Source organism: Pseudophryne corroboree, chromosome 6 (genome assembly GCF_028390025.1).
Source record: "Pseudophryne corroboree isolate aPseCor3 chromosome 6, aPseCor3.hap2, whole genome shotgun sequence".
In the NCBI taxonomy this organism is placed as follows: domain Eukaryota; kingdom Metazoa; phylum Chordata; class Amphibia; order Anura; family Myobatrachidae; genus Pseudophryne; species Pseudophryne corroboree.
In genome coordinates this window covers 776,842,164-776,863,651 of record NC_086449.1, presented here as the reverse complement: position 1 = coordinate 776,863,651, position 21,488 = coordinate 776,842,164, and the positions used below count along the sequence as shown (strand labels likewise).

Here is a 21,488-nt window from a genome sequence, read left to right as displayed (position 1 = left end):
CATCTCTAGTCAGAGACCTCCTGAAGCCAAAATAGGTAGCGGTGCATCATTGCACGCGAGTCCTGGGAAAAATGGTAGCTTCCTACGAAGCAATCCCATTAGGCAGGTTCCATACAAGAACTTTTCAGAGGGACCTGTTGGACAAGTGGTCCGGATCGCATCTTCCGATGCATAGGCTGATAACCCTGTCTCCAAGGACCAGGGTATCTCTACTGTGGTGGCTGCAGAGTGCCCATCTTCAAGAGGGCCGCAGGTTCGGCATACAGGACTAGGTCCTAGTGACCATGGATTCCAGCCTTTGAGGCTGGTAGGCAGTCACACAGGGAAGAAATTTCCAGGGACTTTGGTCAAGTCAGGTTATTTCCCTACACATAAATATTCTGGACCTGAGGGCCATTTACAATGCCCTGAGGCCGGCAAGGCCTCTGCTTCAAAACCAGCCGGTACTGATCCAATCAGACAACATCACGGCAGTCGCCCATGTAAACCAACAGGGCGGCACAAGAAGCAGGATGGCGATGGCAGAAGCCACAAGGATTCTCCGATAGGCGGAAAATCATGTGTTAGTACTGTCAGCAGTGTTCATTCCCGGAGTGGACAACTGGGAAGCAGATCTTCTCAACAGACACGACCTCCACCCGGGAGAATGGGGACTTCCTCCAGAAGTCTTCCAATAGGATTGTACACCATTGGGAAAGGCCACAGGTGGACATGATGGCGTCCCGCCTCAACAAAAAGCTATAAAAGATATTGCACCGGGTCAAGGGACCCTCAGGCGATAGCTATGGACGCTCTGGTAACACCGTGGGTGTACCAGTCGGTTTATGTGTTCTCCCCTCTGCCTCTCATACCAAAGGTACTGAGAATAATAAGAAGGCGAGGAGTAAGAACGATACTCGTGGATGGCCAAGAAGAGCTTGGTACCCAGAACTTCAAGAATTTATATCAGAGGACCCATGGCCTCTGCCACTCAGACAGGACCTGCGGCAGCAGGGGCCCTGTCTGTTCCAAGACTTACCGCAGCTGCGTTTGTCGGCATGGCGGTTGAACGCCGGATCCTGAAGGAAAAGGGCATTCCGGAGGAAGTCATTCCTACGCTTACTAAAGCCAGGAAAGAGGTTACAGCAACTCATTATCACCGCATATGGCGAAAATATGTTGCATGGTGTGAGGCCGAAAGGGCCCCAACAGAGGAATTTCAACTAGGTCGATTTCTGCATTTCCTGCAAGCAGGAGTGACTATGGGCCTTAAATTGGGTTCCATTAAGGTACAGATCTCGGCTCTGTCGATTTTCTTTCAAAAAGAACTAGCTTCAGTACCTGAAGTTCAGACATTTATAAAAGGAGTGCTGCAGAGTCAGCCCCCGTTTGTGCCTCCTGTGGCACCTTGGGATCTCAACGTGGTGTTGAGTTTCTTAAAATCACATTGGTTTGAACCACTAAAAACCGTGGATCTGAAATATCTCACGTGGAAGGTGGTTATGTTATTGGCCTTGGCTTCTGCCAGGCGAGTATCAAAGTTGGCGGCTTTGTCTTGTAAAAGCCCTTATTTGATTTTCCATATGGATAGGGCAGAATTGAGGACTCGTCCCCAGTTTCTCCCAAAGGTGGTGTCAGCGTTTCACCTGAACCAGCCTATTGTGGTGCCTAGGCTACTAGGGACTTGGAGGACTCCAAGTTGCTAGACGTTGTCAGGGCACTGAAAATATATGTTTCCAGAACGGCTGGAGTCAGAAAATCTGACTCGCTGTTTATCCTATATGCACCTAACAAGCTGGGTGCTCCTGCTTCTAAGCAGACTATTGCTCGTTGGATTTGTAGTACAATTCAGCTTGCACATACTGTGGCAGGCCTGCCACAGCCAAAATCTGTCAATGCCCATTCCACAAGGAAGGTGGGCTCATCTTGGGCGGCTGCCCGAGAGGTCTCGGCTTTACAACTTTGCCGAGCAGCTACTTGGTCAGGGGCAAACACGTTTGCAAAATTCTACAAATTTGATACCCTGGCTGAGGAGGACCTGGAGTTCTCTCATTCAGTGCTGCAGAGTCATCCGCACTCTCCCGCCCGTTTGGGAGCTTTGGTATAATCCCCATGGTCCTTACGGAGTTCCCAGCATCCACTAGGACGTTAGAGAAAATAAGAATTTACTCACCGGTAATTCTATTTCTCGTAGTCCGTAGTGGATGCTGGGCGCCCATCCCAAGTGCGGTTTATCTGCAATACTTGTACATAGTTATGGTTAACTAAATCGGGTTATTGTTGAGCCATCTGTTGAGAGGCTCTATTGTTTCATACTGTTAACTGTGTTTCATATCACGAGTTGTACGGTGTGATTGGTGTGGCTGGTATGAGTCTTACCCGGGATTCAAAATCCTTCCTTATTGTGTACGCTCGTCCGGGCACAGTACCTAACTGAGGCTTGGAGGAGGGTCATAGTGGGAGGAGCCAGTGCACACCAGGTAGTCTAAGATCTTTCTAGAGTGCCCAGCCTCCTTCGGAGCCCGCTATTCCCCATGGTCCTTACGGAGTTCCCAGCATCCACTACGGACTACGAGAAATAGAATTACCGGTGAGTAAATTCTTATTTTTACACGGTTCCGAGGCAGACTCGAATCTTCCCGCCTTGCTCGGTTAACCCGAGCGCGCCCGAACGTCATCATCCCGCTGTCGGATTCTCGCGAGATTCGTATTCTATATAAGGAGCCGCGCGTCGCCGCCATTTTCACTCGTGCTTTGGAGATGATAGCGAGAGGACGTGGCTGCGTTCTCTCAGTTTCTGTGTTCAGTGTGCTGCAAATATCTGCTCAGTGAGCTGCAAATATCTGTGTTCAGTGTGCTGAAAATATCTGTGCTCAGTGTGCTGAAAATATCTACGTTCTCTGCCTGAAAAACACTCCATATCTGTGCTGCATTGTAGTATATAGTAGGAGGACAGTGCAGAATGTTGCTGTGACCACCAGTATATATATAGCAGTACGGTACAGTAGTCCACTGCTCTACCTCTGTGTCGTCAAGTATACTATGCATCCATACCTGTGCTGCATTTTAGTTGTGCGCAGTATATAGTAGGAGGGGACAGTGCAGAATGTTGCTGTGACCACCAGTATATATATAGCAGTACGGTACAGTAGTCCACTGCTCTACCTCTGTGTCGTCAAGTATACTACAAAAGTTCAGTAAAATGACCCAAAAATCAAAATTAAAAGCGTCTGATGTGAAGCGTAAACTTGCCAATATGCCATTTACAACACGGAGTGGCAAGGAACGGCTGAGGCCCTGGCCTATGTTCATGGCTAGTGGTTCAGATTCACATGAGGATGGAAGCACTCATCCTCTCGCTAGAAAACTGCAGTGCCACTCCTAGATGGGCCAGGTGTTTGTTTCGGCCACTTGGGTCGCTTAGCTTAGTCACACAGCTACCTCATTGCACCACTTTTTTTCTTTGCATCATGTGCTGTTTGGGGACTATTTTTTAAATCTGCCATCCTGTCTGACACTGCAGTGCCACTCCTAGATGGGCCAGGTGTTTATGTCGGCCACTTGGGTTGCTTAGCCTAGCCATCCAGCGACCTTGGTGCACCTCTTTTTTTCTTTGCATCATGTGCTGTTTGGGGACTATTTTTTAAATTTGCCATCCAGTCTGACACTGCAGTGCCACTCCTAGATGGGCCAGGCCTTTGTGTCGGCCACTTGGGTCGCTTAGCTTAGCCATCCAGCGACCTTGGTGCACCTCTTTTTTTCTTTGCATCATGTGCTGTTTGGGGGCTATTTCATACTTGCCTACCCTCCCGGAATGGCCGGGAGGCTCCCGAAAATCGGGTGACCCTCCCGGCCCCCGGAAGAGCAGGCAAGTCTCCCGATTACAGGGGTCCCCCCCTGCCTGGCTGCCCACTTAGCGAGTGAAGTGGGCGGTCCGGGCAGGCGATGACGCGATTCTTGTTGAATTGCGGCATTGCACAGTGGGGGGCGTGGCTTGCATGACGCGATCCAGCAGCCACGCCCCCGTCCCTCTTCTGACCCGCCTCCAGCCCGCCCCGTGCTGCCTCCGGCCTGCCCCCCTCCTCACATCAGCTCACTGCCCTGCGTGCCCGCCCCCCTGCTGAGCCGACTGGCAGCTCTCTCCCGGAGAGAGCAGCCCAAAAGTCGGCAACTATGGACTATTTTTTAAATCGGCCATCCTGTCTGACACTGCAGTGCCACTCCTAGATGGGCCAGGTGTTTGTGTCGGCCACTTGGGTCGCTTAGCTTAGCCATACAGCGACCTTGGTGCACCTCTTTTTTTCTTTGCATCATGTGCTGTTTGGGGACTATTTTTTAAATCTGCCATCCTGTCTGACACTGCAATGCCACTCCTAGATGGGCCAGGTGTTTGTGTCGGCCACTTGGGTCGCTTAGCTTAGTCACACAGCTACCTCATTGCACCTCTTTTTTCTTTGCATCATGTGCTGTTTGGGGACTATTTTTTAAATCTGCCATCCTGTCTGACACTGCAGTGCCACTCCTAGATGGGCCAGGCGTTTGTGTCGGCCACTTGGGTCGCTTAGCTTAGCCATCCATCGACCTTGGTGCACCTCTTTTTCTCTAACGTCCTAGTGGATGCTGGGAACTCCGTAAGGACCATGGGGAATAGCGGGCTCTGCAGGAGACTGGGCACTCTAAAGAAAGATTTAGTACTATCTGGTGTGCACTGGCTCCTCCCTCTATGCCCCTCCTCCAGACCTCAGTTAGAATCTGTGCCCGGACAGAGCTGGGTGCTTTTAGTTAGCTCTCCTGAGCTTGCTAATAAGAAAGTATTTTAGTTAGGTTTTTTTATTTTCAGAGAGCTTCTGCTGGCAACAGACTCTCTGCTACGTGGGACTGAGGGGAGAGAAGCAAACCTACTAACTGCGGCTAGGTTGCGCTTCTTAGGCTACTGGACACCATTAGCTCCAGAGGGATCGAACACAGGACCTGACCTTGTCGTCCGTTCCTGGAGCCGCGCCGCCGTCCCCCTCGCAGAGCCAGAAGACAGAAGCCGGCAGAAGCGGAGAAGACATCGAAATCGGCGGCAGAAGACTCCTGTCTTCACATGAGGTAGCGCACAGCACTGCAGCTGTGCGCCATTGCGCCCACACTAACCCACACACTCCGGTCACTGTAGGGTGCAGGGGGGGGCGCCCTGGGCAGCAATTGATACCTCCTGGCGAAAACTGCATATAGACAGTGGGACACTGTTATATGTATGAGCCCCCGCCATTTATTTTACAGAAAATCGCGGGACAGAAGCCCGCCGCTGAGGGGGTGGGGCCTTCGTCCTCAGCACTCACCAGCGCCATTTTCCTGCCACAGCTCCGCTGAGAGGAAGCTCCCCAGGCTCTCCCCTGCAGAATCACGGTAGAAGGGTGAAAAAGAGAGGGGAAGCACATAAATTTAGGCGCATTAATCATAATACAGCAGCTACTGGGTAAACACTAAAGTACTGTGTAATCCCTGGGTTATATAGCGCTGGGGTGTGTGCTGGCATACTCTCTCTCTGTCTCTCCAAAAGGCCTTGTGGGGGTCCTGTCCTCATTTAGAGCTTCCCCTGTGTGTGTGGTGTGTCGGTACGTGTGTGTCGACATGTTTGACGAAGAGGGCTATGTGGAGGCAGAGCAAGTGCAGTTGACTGACGTGTCGCCGCCGACGGTGCCGACACCTGATTGGATGGATATGTGGAAGGTGTTAAATGATAATGTAAACTCCTTACATAAAAGGTTGGATAAAGCTGATACCTCGGGCCAGTCAGGGTCTCAACCCATGCCTGATCCTACAGCGCAGAGGCCCTCAGGGTCTCAAAAGCGTCCACTATCCAAAATGGTTGACACAGATGTCGACACGGATTCTGACTCCAGTGTCGACAACGATGATGCAAAATTGCAACCGAAAATGACATAAACCCTGTCCCTGACAAGAGGTGTGGGATTCCCCCGATAAGAAAGTCCTGATTTCCAAAAGGTTACTTATGGCGTACCCTTTCCCGCCAGAGGACAGGGTGCGCTGGGAATCCTCCCCTAGGGTAGATAAAGCTCTCACACGCTTATCTAAGAAGGTGGCCCTGCCATCGCAGGATACGGCCACCCTAAAGGATCCTGCAGATAGAAAGCAGGAAAGTATCCTGAAATCTGTTTATACACATTCAGGGACTCTACTGAGGCCGGCAATTGCGTCGGCGTGGATGTGTAGTGCTGTAGCAGCGTGGACAGATAATCTGTCTGAGGAAATGGATACCTTGGACAGGGATACCATTATGCTGACCCTGGGGCATATAAAAGACACTGTCCTATATATGAGGGATGCCCAGAGGGACATTTGCCTACTGGGCTCTAGAATTAATGCAATGTCAATTTCTGCCAGGAGGGTCCTGTGGACTCGGCAGTGGACAGGTGATGCCGACTCCAAAAAACACATGGAGGTGTTACCTTACAAGGGTGAGGAATTGTTTGGGGACGGTCTCTCGGACCTGGTTTCCACAGCTACTGCTGGGAAGTCAAACTTTTTGCCATATATTCCCTCACAACCTAAGAAAGCACCGTATTACCAAATGCAGTCCTTTCGAGCACAAAGAAGCAAGAAGGTCAGAGGTGCTTCCTTTCTTGCTAGAGGCAGGGGTAGAGGAAAAAAGCTGCACCTTACAGCTAGTTTGTCACAACTGAGGGCCTGAGCTGACGGGAGGCAGCCTCAGTTGTAGGGGCTGAGATGTAACGGAACCTGGGAGGTTGTATCAGACCCCTAGACATGTAAGTAACATGTAGAATAACTGCCCGAAGGCGTGACCACGACAACCAGGATAAAAGTCAATGATGTTTATTATGACAAACTCCGTAACACAGCAGCAGTAAAGGAAAGATAAAAGTCAACAGAGGATAAATACAATTCCTGGGTACTACAGGGTGGCAAGGGCAACAGGCACTGGTAGTGTGAGACAGTTCTTATAATCTTCTAGTTGGAAAGTCCTTACCAGGCCTGACTGTAGCAATGGAGAGAACCCAGGATCGTACCAGCTGGTGTTCCAGGAAAGGCTGGGCTGCTGAAGATAAAACGGCTGCTGTGGATACTGGCTGGAACCAGACTGTTGTTGGTACGGAGTGGATACTGGCTGGAACCAGTTAAATAATAAACGAACTTGAGAGCGATGAAATAATAATGAAGTTTGGAGTTTGAGAGCGGTGAAATAATAATACCGGTGGAGAGTGGTAAACTGCAGAAAGGACACCGGCCCTTTAAGAGAAGCTGTACACTGCTGGAAGCTGGGCTGGAAGCAGGTGATTGTTGTAACTGGAAACAGGTGAGTCCAGAATGGATCGGAGAGTCAGGCTACACCGCAGATGGAATGCTGGTGCGGGTCTCTATAGCAGAAGTCTGGAGACAGGAGCTGGAACCTGGAAGACAACCACAGGAGAGAGACAACCTGGAACTAGGTTAGACAACCAAAGCACTGACGCCTCCCTTGCTCAGGCACAGCTTACTTATACCTGCAGCAAGGAAGGGGTTGGCTAGGCAATTATGCAAATCAACAATACAGACAGCAGATTGGTGGAAATGCTCAGATGACAAAATCCAAGATGGCTGCGCCCATGCAGACACTTGGAGGGAAGTTTGGTTTGTAATCCATGTGAGAATTGAAACAGTAATGGCGACGCCGGCCACAGGAGACAGGAGACGCCAGACTGACAAGCGCACATTTAACCACGCGGGCACAGCGGAGGCCGCGGCTGATGAAATCACCACTCTGACATTCTGCATGTGGAAACTCAGGGACAGCAGGATCCGGTCCTGGAACGCTGAGCCAGCCTTAGGAGGCATCTGAAGGGTAAGTAATGGCGTCCAGATACCCGGATCGTGACATAGTTCCCAGGAACAGAAGTCCTCCCCGGCTTCCACTAAATCCACCGCATGACGCTGGGGCTCCACGGGTGGAGCCAGGAGCGGTGGGGGCGCGTCTCCGACATTTCAGCCACCAGTGGGTTCGCTCACAGGTGGATCCCTGGGCTATACAGATTGTGTCTCAGGGATACAAGCTGGAATTCGAGGTGATGCCCCCTCAACGTTACCTAAAATCGGCCCTGCCAGCTTCCCCCATAGAAAGGGAAGTAGTGGTAGCGGCAATTCACAAGCTATTTCTCCAGCAGGTGGTGGTAAAGGTTCCCCTTCTTCAACAGGGAAAGGGATACTATTCCACAATGTTTGTGGTACCGAAACCGGACGGTTCGGTCAGACCTATATTAAATTTAAAGTCCCTGAACATTTATCTGAAAAGATTCAAGTTCAAACTGGAATCGCTCAGAGCGGTCATTGCAAGCCTGGAAGAGGGGGATTTTATGGTGTCTCTGGACATCAAGGATGCTTACTTGCATGTCCCCATTTATCCGCCTCATCAGGAGTACCTCAGATTTGTGGTACAGGACTGTCATTACCAATTCCAGACGTTGCCGTTTGGGCTCTCCACGGCACCGAGAATATTTACCAAGGTAATGGCAGAAATGATGGTGATCCTGAGAAAGCAAGGAGTCACAGTTATCCCATACTTGGACGATCTCTTCATAAAGGCGAGGTCAAGGGAGCAGTTACAGATCAGCGTAGCGCACTCTCAGGAAGTGTTGCAACAGCATGGCTGGATTCTGAATATCCCAAAGTCGCTGCTGATTCCTACGACGCGTCTGCCCTTCCTGGGCATGATTCTGGACACAGACCAGAAGAAGGTGTTTCTCCCGACGGAGAAGGCTCAAGAGCTTGTGACTCTAGTCAGAGACCTCTTAAAACCGAAACAGGTATCGGTGCATCACTGCACGCGAGTCCTGGGAAAGATGGTGGCATCGTACGAAGCCATTCCCTTCGGCAGGTTCCATGCGAGGATCTTTCAATGGGATCTGTTGGACAAATGGTCCGGATCGCATCTTCAGATGCAGCGGCTGATCACCCTGTCCCCCAGGGCCAGGGTGTCTCTTCTGTGGTGGCTACAGAGTGCTCACCTTCTCGAGGGCCACAGGTTCGGCATACAGGACTGGGTCCTGGTGACCATGGATGCGAGCCTCCGAGGGTGGGGGGCAGTCACTCAGGGAAGAAACTTCCAAGGGTTGTAGTCAAGTCAGGAGGCTTGTCTGCACATAAATATCCTGGAACTAAGGGCCATATTCAACGCCCTGAGTCAAGCGGAGCCCCTGCTTCGCAACCGACCGGTGCTGATTCAGTCAGACTACATCACCGCGGTGGGTCATGTAAACCGCCAGGGCGGCACAAGAAGCAGAGTCGCGATGGCGGAAGCCACCAGGATTCTTTGGTGGGCGGAGAATCACGTGCAAGCACTGTCAGCAGTGTTCATTCCGGGGGTGGACAACTGGGAAGCAGACTTCCTCAGCAGGCACGACCTTCACCCGGGAGAGTGGGGACTTCATCACGAAGTCTTCATTCAGATTACAAATCGATGGGAACTGCCACAGGTAGACATGATGGCGTCCCGTCTCAACAAAAAGCTACAACGGTATTGCGCCAGGTCAAGAGACCCTCAGGCGATAGCTGTGGACGCCCTGGTAACACCGTGGGTGTTCCAGTCGGTCTATGTGTTTCCTCCTCTTCCTCTCATACCCAAGGTGCTGAGAATCGTAAGAAGAAGAGGAGTGAGAACAATACTCATTGTTCCGGATTGGCCAAGAAGGCCTTGGTACCCGGAACTGCAAGAAATGCTCACAGAGGACCCATGGCCTCTGCCTCTCAGACAGGACCTGTTGCAACAGGGGCCCTGCCTGTTCCAAGACTTACCGCGGCTGCGTTTGACGGCATGGCGGTTGAACGCCGGATCCTAGCGGAAAAAGGCATTCCGGAGGAAGTTATTCCTACGCTGATAAAGGCTAGGAAGGAATGACAGCAAAGCATTATCACCGCATATGGCGAAAATATGTTGCTTGGTGTGAGGCCAGGAAGGCCCCTACAGAGGAATTCCAACTGGGCAGATTTCTGCACTTTCTACAGTCTGGAGTGACTATGGGCTTGAAGTTGGGATCCATAAAGGTCCAGATTTCGGCCCTATCCATTTTCTTTCAAAAGGAACTGGCGTCTCTTCCTGAAGTTCAGACGTTTGTTAAGGGAGTGCTGCATATTCAGCCCCCTTTTGTGCCACCAGTGGCACCTTGGGATCTCAACGTGTTGTTGGGTTTCCTAAAATCCCACTGGTTTGAACCACTTAAGGCCGTGGAGCTAAAGTGTCTCACGTGGAAGGTGGTCATGCTATTGGCCTTAGCTTCGGCTAGGCGTGTGTCAGAATTGGCGGCTTTGTCATGTAAAAGCCCCTATCTGGTTTTTCATATGGACAGGGCAGAATTGCGGACTCGTCCCCAATTTCTGCCAAAGGTGGTGTCATCTTTTCATTTGAACCAACCTATTGTGGTGCCTGCGGCTACTCGTGACTTGGAGGATTCCAGGTTACTAGATGTAGTCAGGGCTTTGAAGATTTATGTAGCCAGAACGGCTGGAGTCAGGAAAACTGACTCGCTGTTTATCCTGTATGCATCCAACAAGCTGGGTGCTCCTGCTTCAAAGCAGACTATTGCTCGCTGGATCTGTAACACGATTCAGCAGACTCATTCTGCGGCTTGATTGCCGCCTCCAAAATCAGTAAAAGCCCATTCCACAAGGAAGGTGGGCTCTTCTTGGGCGGCTGCCCGAGGGGTCTCGGCTTTACAGCTTTGCCGAGCTGCTACTTGGTCGGGTTCAAACACATTTGCAAAATTCTACAAGTTTGATACCCTGGCTGAGGAGGACCTTGAGTTTGCCCATTCGGTGCTGCAGAGTCATCCGCACTCTCCCGCCCGTTTGGGAGCTTTGGTATAATCCCCATGGTCCTTACGGAGTTCCCAGCATCCACTAGGACGTTAGAGAAAATAAGATTTTACTCACCGGTAAATCTATTTCTCATAGTCCGTAGTGGATGCTGGGCGCCCGTCCCTAGTGCGGACTTTCTGCAATACGTGTACATAGTTATTGCTTAATAATGGGTTATGTTATGTTGGCATCCATTGTTGATGCCCTGTTGTTGTTCATACTGTTGACTGGATAAGTGTATCACAAGTTATACGGTGTGATTGGTGTGGCTGGTATGAGTCTTACCCGGGATTCCAAAATCCTTTCCTTATGACTGCTCTTCCGGGCACAGTTTCCTTAACTGAGGTCTGGAGGAGGGGCATAGAGGGAGGAGCCAGTGCACACCAGATAGTACTAAATCTTTCTTTAGAGTGCCCAGTCTCCTGCGGAGCCCGCTATTCCCCATGGTCCTTACGGAGTTCCCAGCATCCACTACGGACTATGAGAAATAGATTTACCGGTGAGTAAAATCTTATTTTTTCTTTGCATCATGTGCTGTTTGGGGACTATGTTTTAAATCTGCCATCCTGTCTGACACTGCAGTGCCACTCCTAGATGGGCCAGATGTTTGTGTCGGCCACTTGGGTCGCTTAGCTTAGGCATCCAGCGACCTTGGTGCACCTCTTTTTTTCTTTGCATCATGTGCTGTTTGGGGACTATTTTTTAAATCTGCCATCCTGTCTGACACTGCAGTGCCACTCCTAGATGGGCCAGGTGTTTGTGTCGGCCACTTGGGTCGCTTAGCTTAGCCATCCAGCGACCTCGGTGCAAATTTTAGACTAAAAATAATATTGTGAGGTGTGAGGTGTTCAGAATAGACTGGAAATGAGTGGAAATTATAGTTATTGAGGTTAATAATACTATGGGATCAAAATGACCCCCAAATTCTATGATTTAAGCTGTTTTTGAGGGTTTTTTGTAAAAAAACACCCGAATCCAAAACACACCCAAATCCGACAAAAAATTTTCAGGGAGGTTTTGCCAAAACACGTCCGAATCCAAAACACGGCCGTGGAACCGAATCCAAAACCAAAACACAAAACCCGAAAAATTTCCGGTGCACATCACTAGTATTAATATGTGTTAAGTGCGATACATATACCCCAACAGTTCCGGTTTTATATGTAAAATGAGAGCAATTTTTCAGTACTAGTAGCAGAGAAATAACTAAAAATCTGTAATCTCCATAGTAAAAATTGTAAGGACCCCTAAGTAGATCAAACATAACTTGTCTCACTTTCTGGCTTACTGAAGCTATCTCTACTGATTATTCCATGGCTGCTTCACAGCAATACAGCAATAGGGTCATGGGTTTCATTCCAACTAAGGCCCTATTTAAGTGGAGTTTGTATGTTCTCCCCACATTTTTGTGGATATGCTCCAGGTTCCTCCCACACTTTGAAGATATATTGGTATTATATTCTGGAAAGTGATGTGAAATTTGTAGGGACTATTTACATGTCTGCATACATAGTGCTTGGTATACGTAGATCCAAGTGGAGACCATACATAGTTAACCAACAAGTCTCTTAAAAAATATTTATTTATTTAGGTACAGTATTTAAAGAGACATAAGGACGTATTTTTTTTTTACTTTTAAAACAATATCCATTACTTTTTAGTTTTAACCTTATATATATATACAAGCATTGGATGCACTAAAAAATTGGAGATATTGACTACCTAATAAGTGCTAATTATTTCCAGTGTTACGCTATTTAGTAGATTTTTCTCCAAATGATCTACTCAAATCAGTAGATATCTAGTTCAGCTAAATGGTGTTCAGATATAAGAAGCTAAACTATGCTCAAGAACTATTACATACCTCCCAACTGTCCCAATTTTCGCGGGACAGTCCCGCAGTCCCACCTGCGGGCTGGTGTGTGGGGGGCAATTAGGAGGCTCCTGCACTTGCTGCTCCGCAAAGCATATGCACAGTGTCTGTTCATGAGTGACAGAGGGATAAGGGGCATGCCAGCAGCTCATAGAGAGCTGGGCATGCCCCATTGATTATTGCAATAGTCTCCTAACTGGTCTTACCAAAAAGAGACTCTCACCACTATAATCCATTCTGACTGCAGCTGCGAGGCTAATTTTCCTTGCTAGACGTTCATCGTCTGCAGATCCATTCTGTCAGTCCCTCCAATGGTTACCTGTATTCTACCGTATTCAATGTAAAATAGTTTTACTCACACATAAGGCCATTAACCATACTACACCAATGTACATCTCTTCGCTCATCTCAAAATATCTCCCAACCCGACCTCTCCGCTCTTCACAAGATCTACGTCTCTCATCCACACTCATTACTCATTGCTCCCATGCATGTGTATCTAGGGGTCTGAGCACCCCTGCCAAAGTAAGAAACTGGTGTCCCCCACCCAGGTACACAGAGGGGGGAGTTACAGATAGGCTGAGGTCAGGGACACAGAGAGAAAATTACAGGGAGGGTGCGGGTAGGGACAATGAGGTGGAGGGCTTACGGGGAGGCTGAGGTCAGGAACACTGAGGGGCAATTACAGGGAGGGTGTGTGCAGGGAAACTGAGGGGCAATTACAGGAAGGGTGTGTGCAGGGACACTGAGGGGGAATTACAGGAGTGTGCGGGCAGGGACACTGAGGGGGAATTACGGGGAGGGTATAGGCAGGGACACTGAGGTGGAATTTACAGAAGGGTGTGGGCAGGGACACTGAGGGGGGGAGTCACATGGAGGCTGAGGTCAGGAACACTAAGAGGGAATTACAGGAAGTGTTCGGGTAGGGAAAATGAGAGGGAGGGATTACAGGGAGGCTGAGGTCAAGGACACTGAGGTGCAATTATAGGGAGGGTGCAGGAAGGGACACAGGGAATTACTGGAGGGTTCGGGCAGGGACACTGAGGGGGGAGTCACAGGGAGGCTGAGGTCAGGAACACTGAGGGAGAATTACAGGGAGGGTGCAGACAGGGACACTGAGGAGGAATTATGAGGAGGGTGCGGGCAGGGACACTAAGGAGGAATTACGAGGAGGGTGCATGCAGGGACACTGAGGAGGAATTACGAGGAGGGGTCGGGCAGGGACACTGAGGAGGAATTACGGGGAGGGTGCAGGCAGGGACACTGAGGGAATTAAGAGGAGTGTGCAGGCAGGGACACTGAGGGGGAATTATGGTTAGGGTACAGGTAGGGACACTGAAGGGGAATTACGGTTAGGGTGTGGGTAGGGACACTGAGAGGGAATTACAGGAGTGTATGGACAGGGACACTGAGGGGAAATTACAAGTAGGGTGCAGACAGGAACACCGAGGGGATATATGCACACATACATACAGTGAAAAACCCCTCTCTAGGTGTGATGGCACTACATGTCCCAGCAAATCCAGTAGACAAGGTGTGCTGGGACTAGTAGTCTCAACCCAGCTGGACAGGCAGTCACTGGTCTAGATACCTCTCCATACAGAGCTCTTTGTAAGCTGTGATCCAGACTGCCAGGATAGACCATGCAGTGCAGCTACGGTATCACAGGAAATGTACAGGTATTCTCACGCTGCACTGCTGACTGGTGCTGATTGTAGTGGCTGCTGTTTGGTGACAGACCACGTGGGACCAATGAGAAAGGGAGCAGATGAGGAAGAGGAGATGACTCATACCTGGAAGTGCCTCGCTCCCCGGCTATATTCACCATCATTGTGACTGTAGTCACAGAGAGTGTCAGAGTGCAATACGCTTCTGAGAGTCCGGCAGTGGATGAGCACTGCTAAGGGATGTACTCAATGAGAACTTCTATGTCATTCTACCCCCTGGCGCGGGTGGCACTGCCGGGCGGCGCGCCCCTGGCAAGTGCCATCCTGGCCAATAGGAAGATACACCCCTGATTGAAGGACTTCCTTCGGGCTGCACACACTCTGTGGAATGCCCTACCATGCACAATAAGACTTTCCCCTAGTCTCCAAACCTTCAAACGTTCCCTGGAAACTCACCTCTTCAGGCTACCTTATCACATTCCAGAACCGCTCACTCAACCTTCATAAGCTTTCCTATCAGATTGTATCCCCACTGTACAGTCCGCACATATCCTCCACATATTTTCTCTTTCTTCACTTTCCCTTCTTTCTGACCATGGTTTATCATTGCTGTGTTGTGATATCATGCAACCCACCTAGAACTTTTGCAATCCGGTGGACAAATATGCAATAGATAGCACCTATCCTTGTGTATCAATGCCTATTTCCCTATAGATTGTAAGTTTGCGAGCAGGGCCTTCCTACCTCTGACTGTTTTGATTATTACCCAGTTTTGTTGTATCATTGTGTCCAATTGTAAAACGCAATGGAATTTGCTGCGCTATATAAGAAACTTAATAAATAATAAATAATAATTCAGTGATTTACAAGGGAAGCGTGGCTTAAATCGCGGCATCATCACGAAGCCACACTCCCTTTTCGAGGCCATGTCCCTTTTCCGGGAGCGTGCACGGCTTCGCCGCACGTGTGTCCCTCTTCTACGATGAAGAAAGTTGGGAGGTATGCTATTGATACTATGTATAAGTGCTGAGTAGTTCCACTGGTTACATGAATAAGGAGATTTTCCCCTAGTGATACATCTGAGTAGGTGAATCATGATCTTATTGCTGCTGTGATACTGGAGCTAAAGTGACGCTATCACCTGAGAACCGATTATTCAGGTTCTCACAATTAAAAGATTGAGAAACAGTTTAAGATTCATTTATATTTTTTTAGGTGCTGTTATGTGTTATTATACCATTGCTTAATAGAACACCATATGTGATTTATGTTAGAGATTTTGGATACTTACCTGTGATAATAGAATTGTTTTCACTGATAATATGAATATTTTTTTCATATTATAAATAATTATCAGTTATATATTTAACTACTAGACATAAGATATATTTCTCATTACAAATACATTAAATAGAGTCAAGAATACACTGATTTTCTACTGGTTCTTTATTGATGTTATAATAACCAGTTACTGTATAGCCACAGTACGCTGAAACCAGTAGATGGTGGACATGAATCATTGTTTTTATGTACTTACCTATTAGAGAAGGTGAGGAAAGGTGGGAAATACACACTGAGAGATTTCTGCAGACTTCAAAAAAGAAAGGTCACTCCTTTTCGATTAGAAGACTACAGAAACCTCTCAGGGCATATTTTCCACCTTCTCTAATAGGTGAGTGCATAAAGATAAGGATCCATGTTTACTGGTCAGCTACTGGGTGCTTCTCCGTAACAGCGGCGGAGTTAGACAGGGGCCTAGAACAGCTCTATGACCTTCGTTAGCGTGCCTTTAAGCTTTTCAACCTTGATCTTCAATAAGGTGTTTTCTGCCGCTAACAAGTTGTTCTCCTCGATTAACTGGTTGTTTAGGAGCTCGAGGACTTTTATCTGACGATCTTTGTCTTTATCTCTGGGAGACAGTTCTTTATACAAACTGCCATCAGAGTGATCATAACCCACTGGCTTGGTTGAAGGCAGTTCTTGTTCCTCAAGCCTGGTATGGCGAGGCAAGTGGGCATTCCTTCTCTGTGCAGACCGGTATGTTCTGCATGGACAACATGCAGTTATCGTCTCCCAAAGTGAGATCATCCATATTAAGGCCATGGTGCTGATGTGGGGAAAGATGAAGAGTAGACAGTGTTAGATGCCTTGCAATGCATTTATAGTTGTAAGTGACATCAACTATTTATTTAGGGATATACATTCATATTTAAGCTCAACTAGAACCTGAAACTGTAAGATGTATAATGGCCTTTCTGGACAGTCCAATTTGCCGGTTTCTATATCACTTATGTAAGCTGAGAACACTTTCATTGTTGGAAATTGTAAAATCATCTGCGGTGTCAGACATAAACCTACTGTACTTCCTGACTTCCCTAATATTTTCAGACTTATCAAACCTTCTAAAGAGTAAAAGTGGAGCTGTTGCCCATAGCAACCAATTATCTTCTAGCTATTATTTATCTAGTATACTGTATACAATGATACAGTAGCTAACATCAGTTTGTTGCTATGGGCAACACCTCCCATCATTAGAAGGGATGACAGCTCTCCCCAGGTTACTAATAATAAATGGTGGCCATGTATTGCTATGTACTCTATGGCTCAGTGTGTAATAAGGAAACCAGGAGAGAGGTGAGGATTTCTCAGTACATAAATAGCTCATTAGTTTGGCTTCAGTGGCAGAAGATGAAGCCATCATGGAAAACCTCAGAGACCACTCTAATAAACTAAGCTGCCCTTGTCTTTGTCCAGTTACTAACCTCAGCCAAGTGTGTTTCTCCTGCCAGTTGTTTCTACTCCTGCCGGTGAGCTGCCGGTGAGATGTCTGTCTCCAGGTCTTGAAGGAGAATGAGGGAGGCAGCAGCCAAGCTGAGAGATAGGCAGTTGATACCATTATGACATCACAGCATGACCTCACAGACACTCTCCCCCCTCCCCCCCCCACACACACACTAGACTGGTTATTTCTGGTTTGAGGCCCATTATGACATCACAGCATGACCTCATAGACCCCACCACCAGACCAGTCAGACCTGGTTCTTTCTGGTTTGAGATGCCTGTTGTCTGACATAAGGGAAATGTGATATCAAACCTCATTTAAAGCTATTACATTCACATGAGAATAATAGTTATTATTTTTATGAACAGAGAGTGGTGTATCTGCACACTTGTATATTCATTTGCCAAAAGTTATTCCCCTATACTTAGAGTTTTACATTTGTGTTAGAATTCACTCTCTAAAGGATTCCATTAGGGGGCGCCACCAGTATAGTAAGGTTGCAGACATCAAATAAGTAACGGAAATAGTATACCATATAATATTTGCACAATGAGACTGAATTTATAAGACGTAACGTTTAATTTCCTCGTTTGGAGAAAATTAGTGATATTCAATCACAGTTGAGTGACAATTAGAGGTTAAAATCAGATTGACACAGACATACAAATATGTGCACTGTGTATGAAAATAAAGTGTGTAAAGATTAAAAAATAAAGCAATATCCACCTGTTATAACTGTCCGCTTGTGGTATTGCTCATACAATCAAAATAACCTGTTTCCAGACTTGGATTTTATTTAAACAGGGTACATATCCTACTGTTTCTTATTGTGATAACACACATAATTATTAGAGTCTCTCATTATCACTTTCAGTGCATACTACTACTACTACCAATGAAATAATAATAATAATAATAATAATAATAATAATAATTTAGGTTACTATGGCAGCAGCCATGAGGGAGCTTAAGGGAGCTTCAGTAAAGGTAAGAATGTTGGGTAGCATGCAGCGGCGGATTGGCTGCCGGAACATCAGATCAGATACTGGTTGGCTGGTCCTCTATTCCCCTCCACGGGCTGGCCGGGGTCCGGTACTGGCTGCCGGCTCAGGCTGCGGGAACTTCATTCCGCTGGAACTCAAACTGGAAGCTGTAAACTGCTGGTACCAGTGCTTCCCCAGTTGAAGCTTGTGGCGGCTGTAGATGTTTAAGCTGCGGCCGTTGTCCCCCATCTTGCTGATCTTTTGTTGACTGGCTGTCCCATGAATGTAGCAGGTAGAGAGATGCCTGCCTCCGTCCTTAATGTCAGTCATACAGGAAGCTCCGCCCCCCACAGTACACAAGCACAAGATGCTGGTTAGGCAAGTTCATTTCAAAAAGCTTTTAATGTGTATTAAAGTTGGTCAATTAATGGGTGCTTGGGAATAGGTGCTGGGGTGAATATATATATATGTGTGTGTGTGTGTGTGTGTGTGTGTGTGTGTGTGTGTGTGTGTATATATATATATATATATATATATATATATATATAAATATATACACACACATGTGTGTGTATACACATACATACATATATATAGCAGGGATCAGTACGTAATCCCACTGGACGGGATCCCGGCGGTCGAAATACCGACGCCGGAATCCCGACCACACAATCCCGACAGGGGTGGCGAGCGGAACGCAGCCCCTTGCGGGCTCGCTTCGCTCGCCACGCTCGGCACACTATTATATTCCCCCTCTATGGGTGTCGTGGACACCCACAGAGGGAGAATATGCCGGGATTGTGGCGGTCGGGATTCCGGCGTCGGGATTTCGACCGCCGGGATCCCGTCCAGCGGGATGTTGACCGCATCCCATAGAGATAGATAGATAGATAGATAGATAGATAGATCGATAGATAGATCGTGTGTGTATAGAGATGTGCGGCTGGCACTTTTCGTGTTTTGTGTTTTGGTTTTGGTTCTAATTCCATGTTCGTGTTTTGGGTTTGGCTTGGTTTTGCCAAAACCACCCTTTCGTGTTTTGGTTTTGTATATGGATGATTTTTGAAAAAAACATAAAAACAGCTAAAATCACAGAATTTGGGTGTTATTTTGCTCCTATGGTATTATTAACCTCAATAACATTAATTTCCACTCATTTCCAGTCTATTCTGAACACCTCACAATACTGTTTTTATGCCAAAAGGTTGCACCGAGGTGGCTGTATAACTAAGCTAAGTGACACAAGTGGGCGGCACAAACAACTGACCCATCTAGGAGTGGCACTGCAGTGGCAGACACTCAGGATGGCAGATTTTAAAAAATAAGCCCCATGATGCAAAGAAGAAAAAGAGGTGCAGTGAGGTAGTTGAATGGCTAAGCTAAGCAACACAAATGTGCGGCACAAACGCCTGGCCCATCTAGGAGTGGCACTGCAATGGCAGACAGGATGGCACTTAAAAAAACTAGTCCCCAAACAGCACATCATGCAAAGAAGAAAAAGAGGTGCAATGAGGTAGCTGCATGACTAAGCTAAGCGACACAAGTGTGTGGCACAAACACCTGGCCCATCTAGGAGTGGCACTGCAGTCCCACTGCACTAATGGCGGATACCGGACGCATGCCTAACACCAGTATAGTTGTTATGGCCTCAGTAATCCGCTTTGCAACAGGGCTATATATACGTCAGTATCATTGGAATTATATGGTAGTACCACTGGACATATACGGCTGTATCACTGGAATTATATGGCAGGATCACTGGAATTATACGGCAGGATCCCTGGATTTATACGGCAGTACCACTGGATTTATACCCAGTACCACTGGACATATATGGCAGTATCACTGGACTGGACTTATACGGCAGGATCACTGGAATTATACGGCAGGATCACTGTAATTATATGGCAGGATCACTGGACTTATACGCTAGTACCACTGGAATTATAAGGCAGGATTACTGGAATTATACGGCAGGATCACTGGATTTATACGGCAGTATCGCTGGACATATACGGCAGTATCACTGGACTGGACTTATACGCCAGTACCACTGGAATTATACGGCAGGATCACTGGAATTATACGGCAGTACCACTGGATTTATACGGCAGTAACACTGGACATATACGGCAGTAACACTGGACATATACGGCAGTGTCACTGGACTGGACTTATACGCCAGTACAATAAAGAATAAATTAGCAGCGCTATTAAAAACCTACAACCTGGTATCATGAAAGAAGTATAGTGTATTTAATATATTCAACATAAAACAGTAATTAAAAGTGTGTAAAATGAAGATAAAAATTCAGTCATGCTAATACATTTCTCATGAAGGAACCTATTATTGGCCCTCATTTCAAGTTGATCGCTCGCTAGCTGCTTTTAGCAGCAGTGCAAACGCTAAGCCACCGCCCTCTGGGAGTGTATCTTAGCTTAGCAGAAGTGCGAACAAAAGGTTAGCAGAACAGTGATGGTTTTTTTTCAAGCAGTTTCAGAGTGGCTTCAGACCTACTCCTTCCTTGCGATCACTTCAGTCTGTGTTTAGTTCCTGCTTTGACGTCACAAACACGGCCTGCGTTTGGCCAGCCACTCCCCTGTTTCCCCAGGCACGCCTGTGTTTTCACCTGACATGCCTGCGTTTTTTTAGCACACTCCTGGAAAACGGTCAGTTACCACCCAGAAACACCCACTTCTTGTCAATCACTCAACGATCAACAGAGCGACGAAAAAGAGTCGCGAGACCTTGTGTAAAACTGCGTAGTTTTGTGTGAAAGTACATCACGCGTGCGCCCTGCGGCCCGTACGCATGCGGAGTTTTGCCGTTTTTTTACCTGATCGCTGCGCTGCGAAAATCTACCAGCTAGACAGCATCAAAACGCGTCAGGCTCTGGAACCCTTGCCATCCCGCCAGCAGACATCTACAATTGCACCCTGCTTCACCAACTGACCCTACAGGACATTTAAATTTATGGACACTGTTAGTATTCTGGCTCATCAGCACCTTTGACAGTTTTGCTTGGATCGGATCCCGCACACTAGAGAGGACAGCTTCACTTCCAAACAGGTTCTATTGGATCAAGCTACAGATCTTCCTCCAGCGGCAATTCAATCTAGCAACGTTACCCACACGAACAGTGTCCATTATCATTGTCCAAAAGGTCTTAAAAAGTCATATCATCTGTGGATGCTCATATTGAAGACTGCACAATTGCACGGGCCAATAATAGGTTCCTTCATGAAAAATGTATTAGCATGACTGAATTTTTATCTTCATTTTACACACTTTTAATTACTGTTTTATGTTGAATATATTAAATACACTATACTTCTTTCATGATACCAGG

General features: G+C 47.6%; 1 long non-coding RNA gene across 1 annotated transcript; it reads right to left on the bottom strand.

The window, feature by feature from the left end:
* Positions 1 to 16,246: 16,246 nt before the first annotated feature.
* On the bottom strand, positions 16,247 to 17,248 carry LOC134935707 (uncharacterized). Its single transcript, XR_010180355.1, has 2 exons — positions 17,136 to 17,248; positions 16,247 to 16,480 (listed from the first exon to the last, which is right to left on the bottom strand). It is a non-coding gene; the product is annotated as an uncharacterized LOC134935707 (long non-coding RNA).
* Positions 17,249 to 21,488: the final 4,240 nt, after the last annotated feature.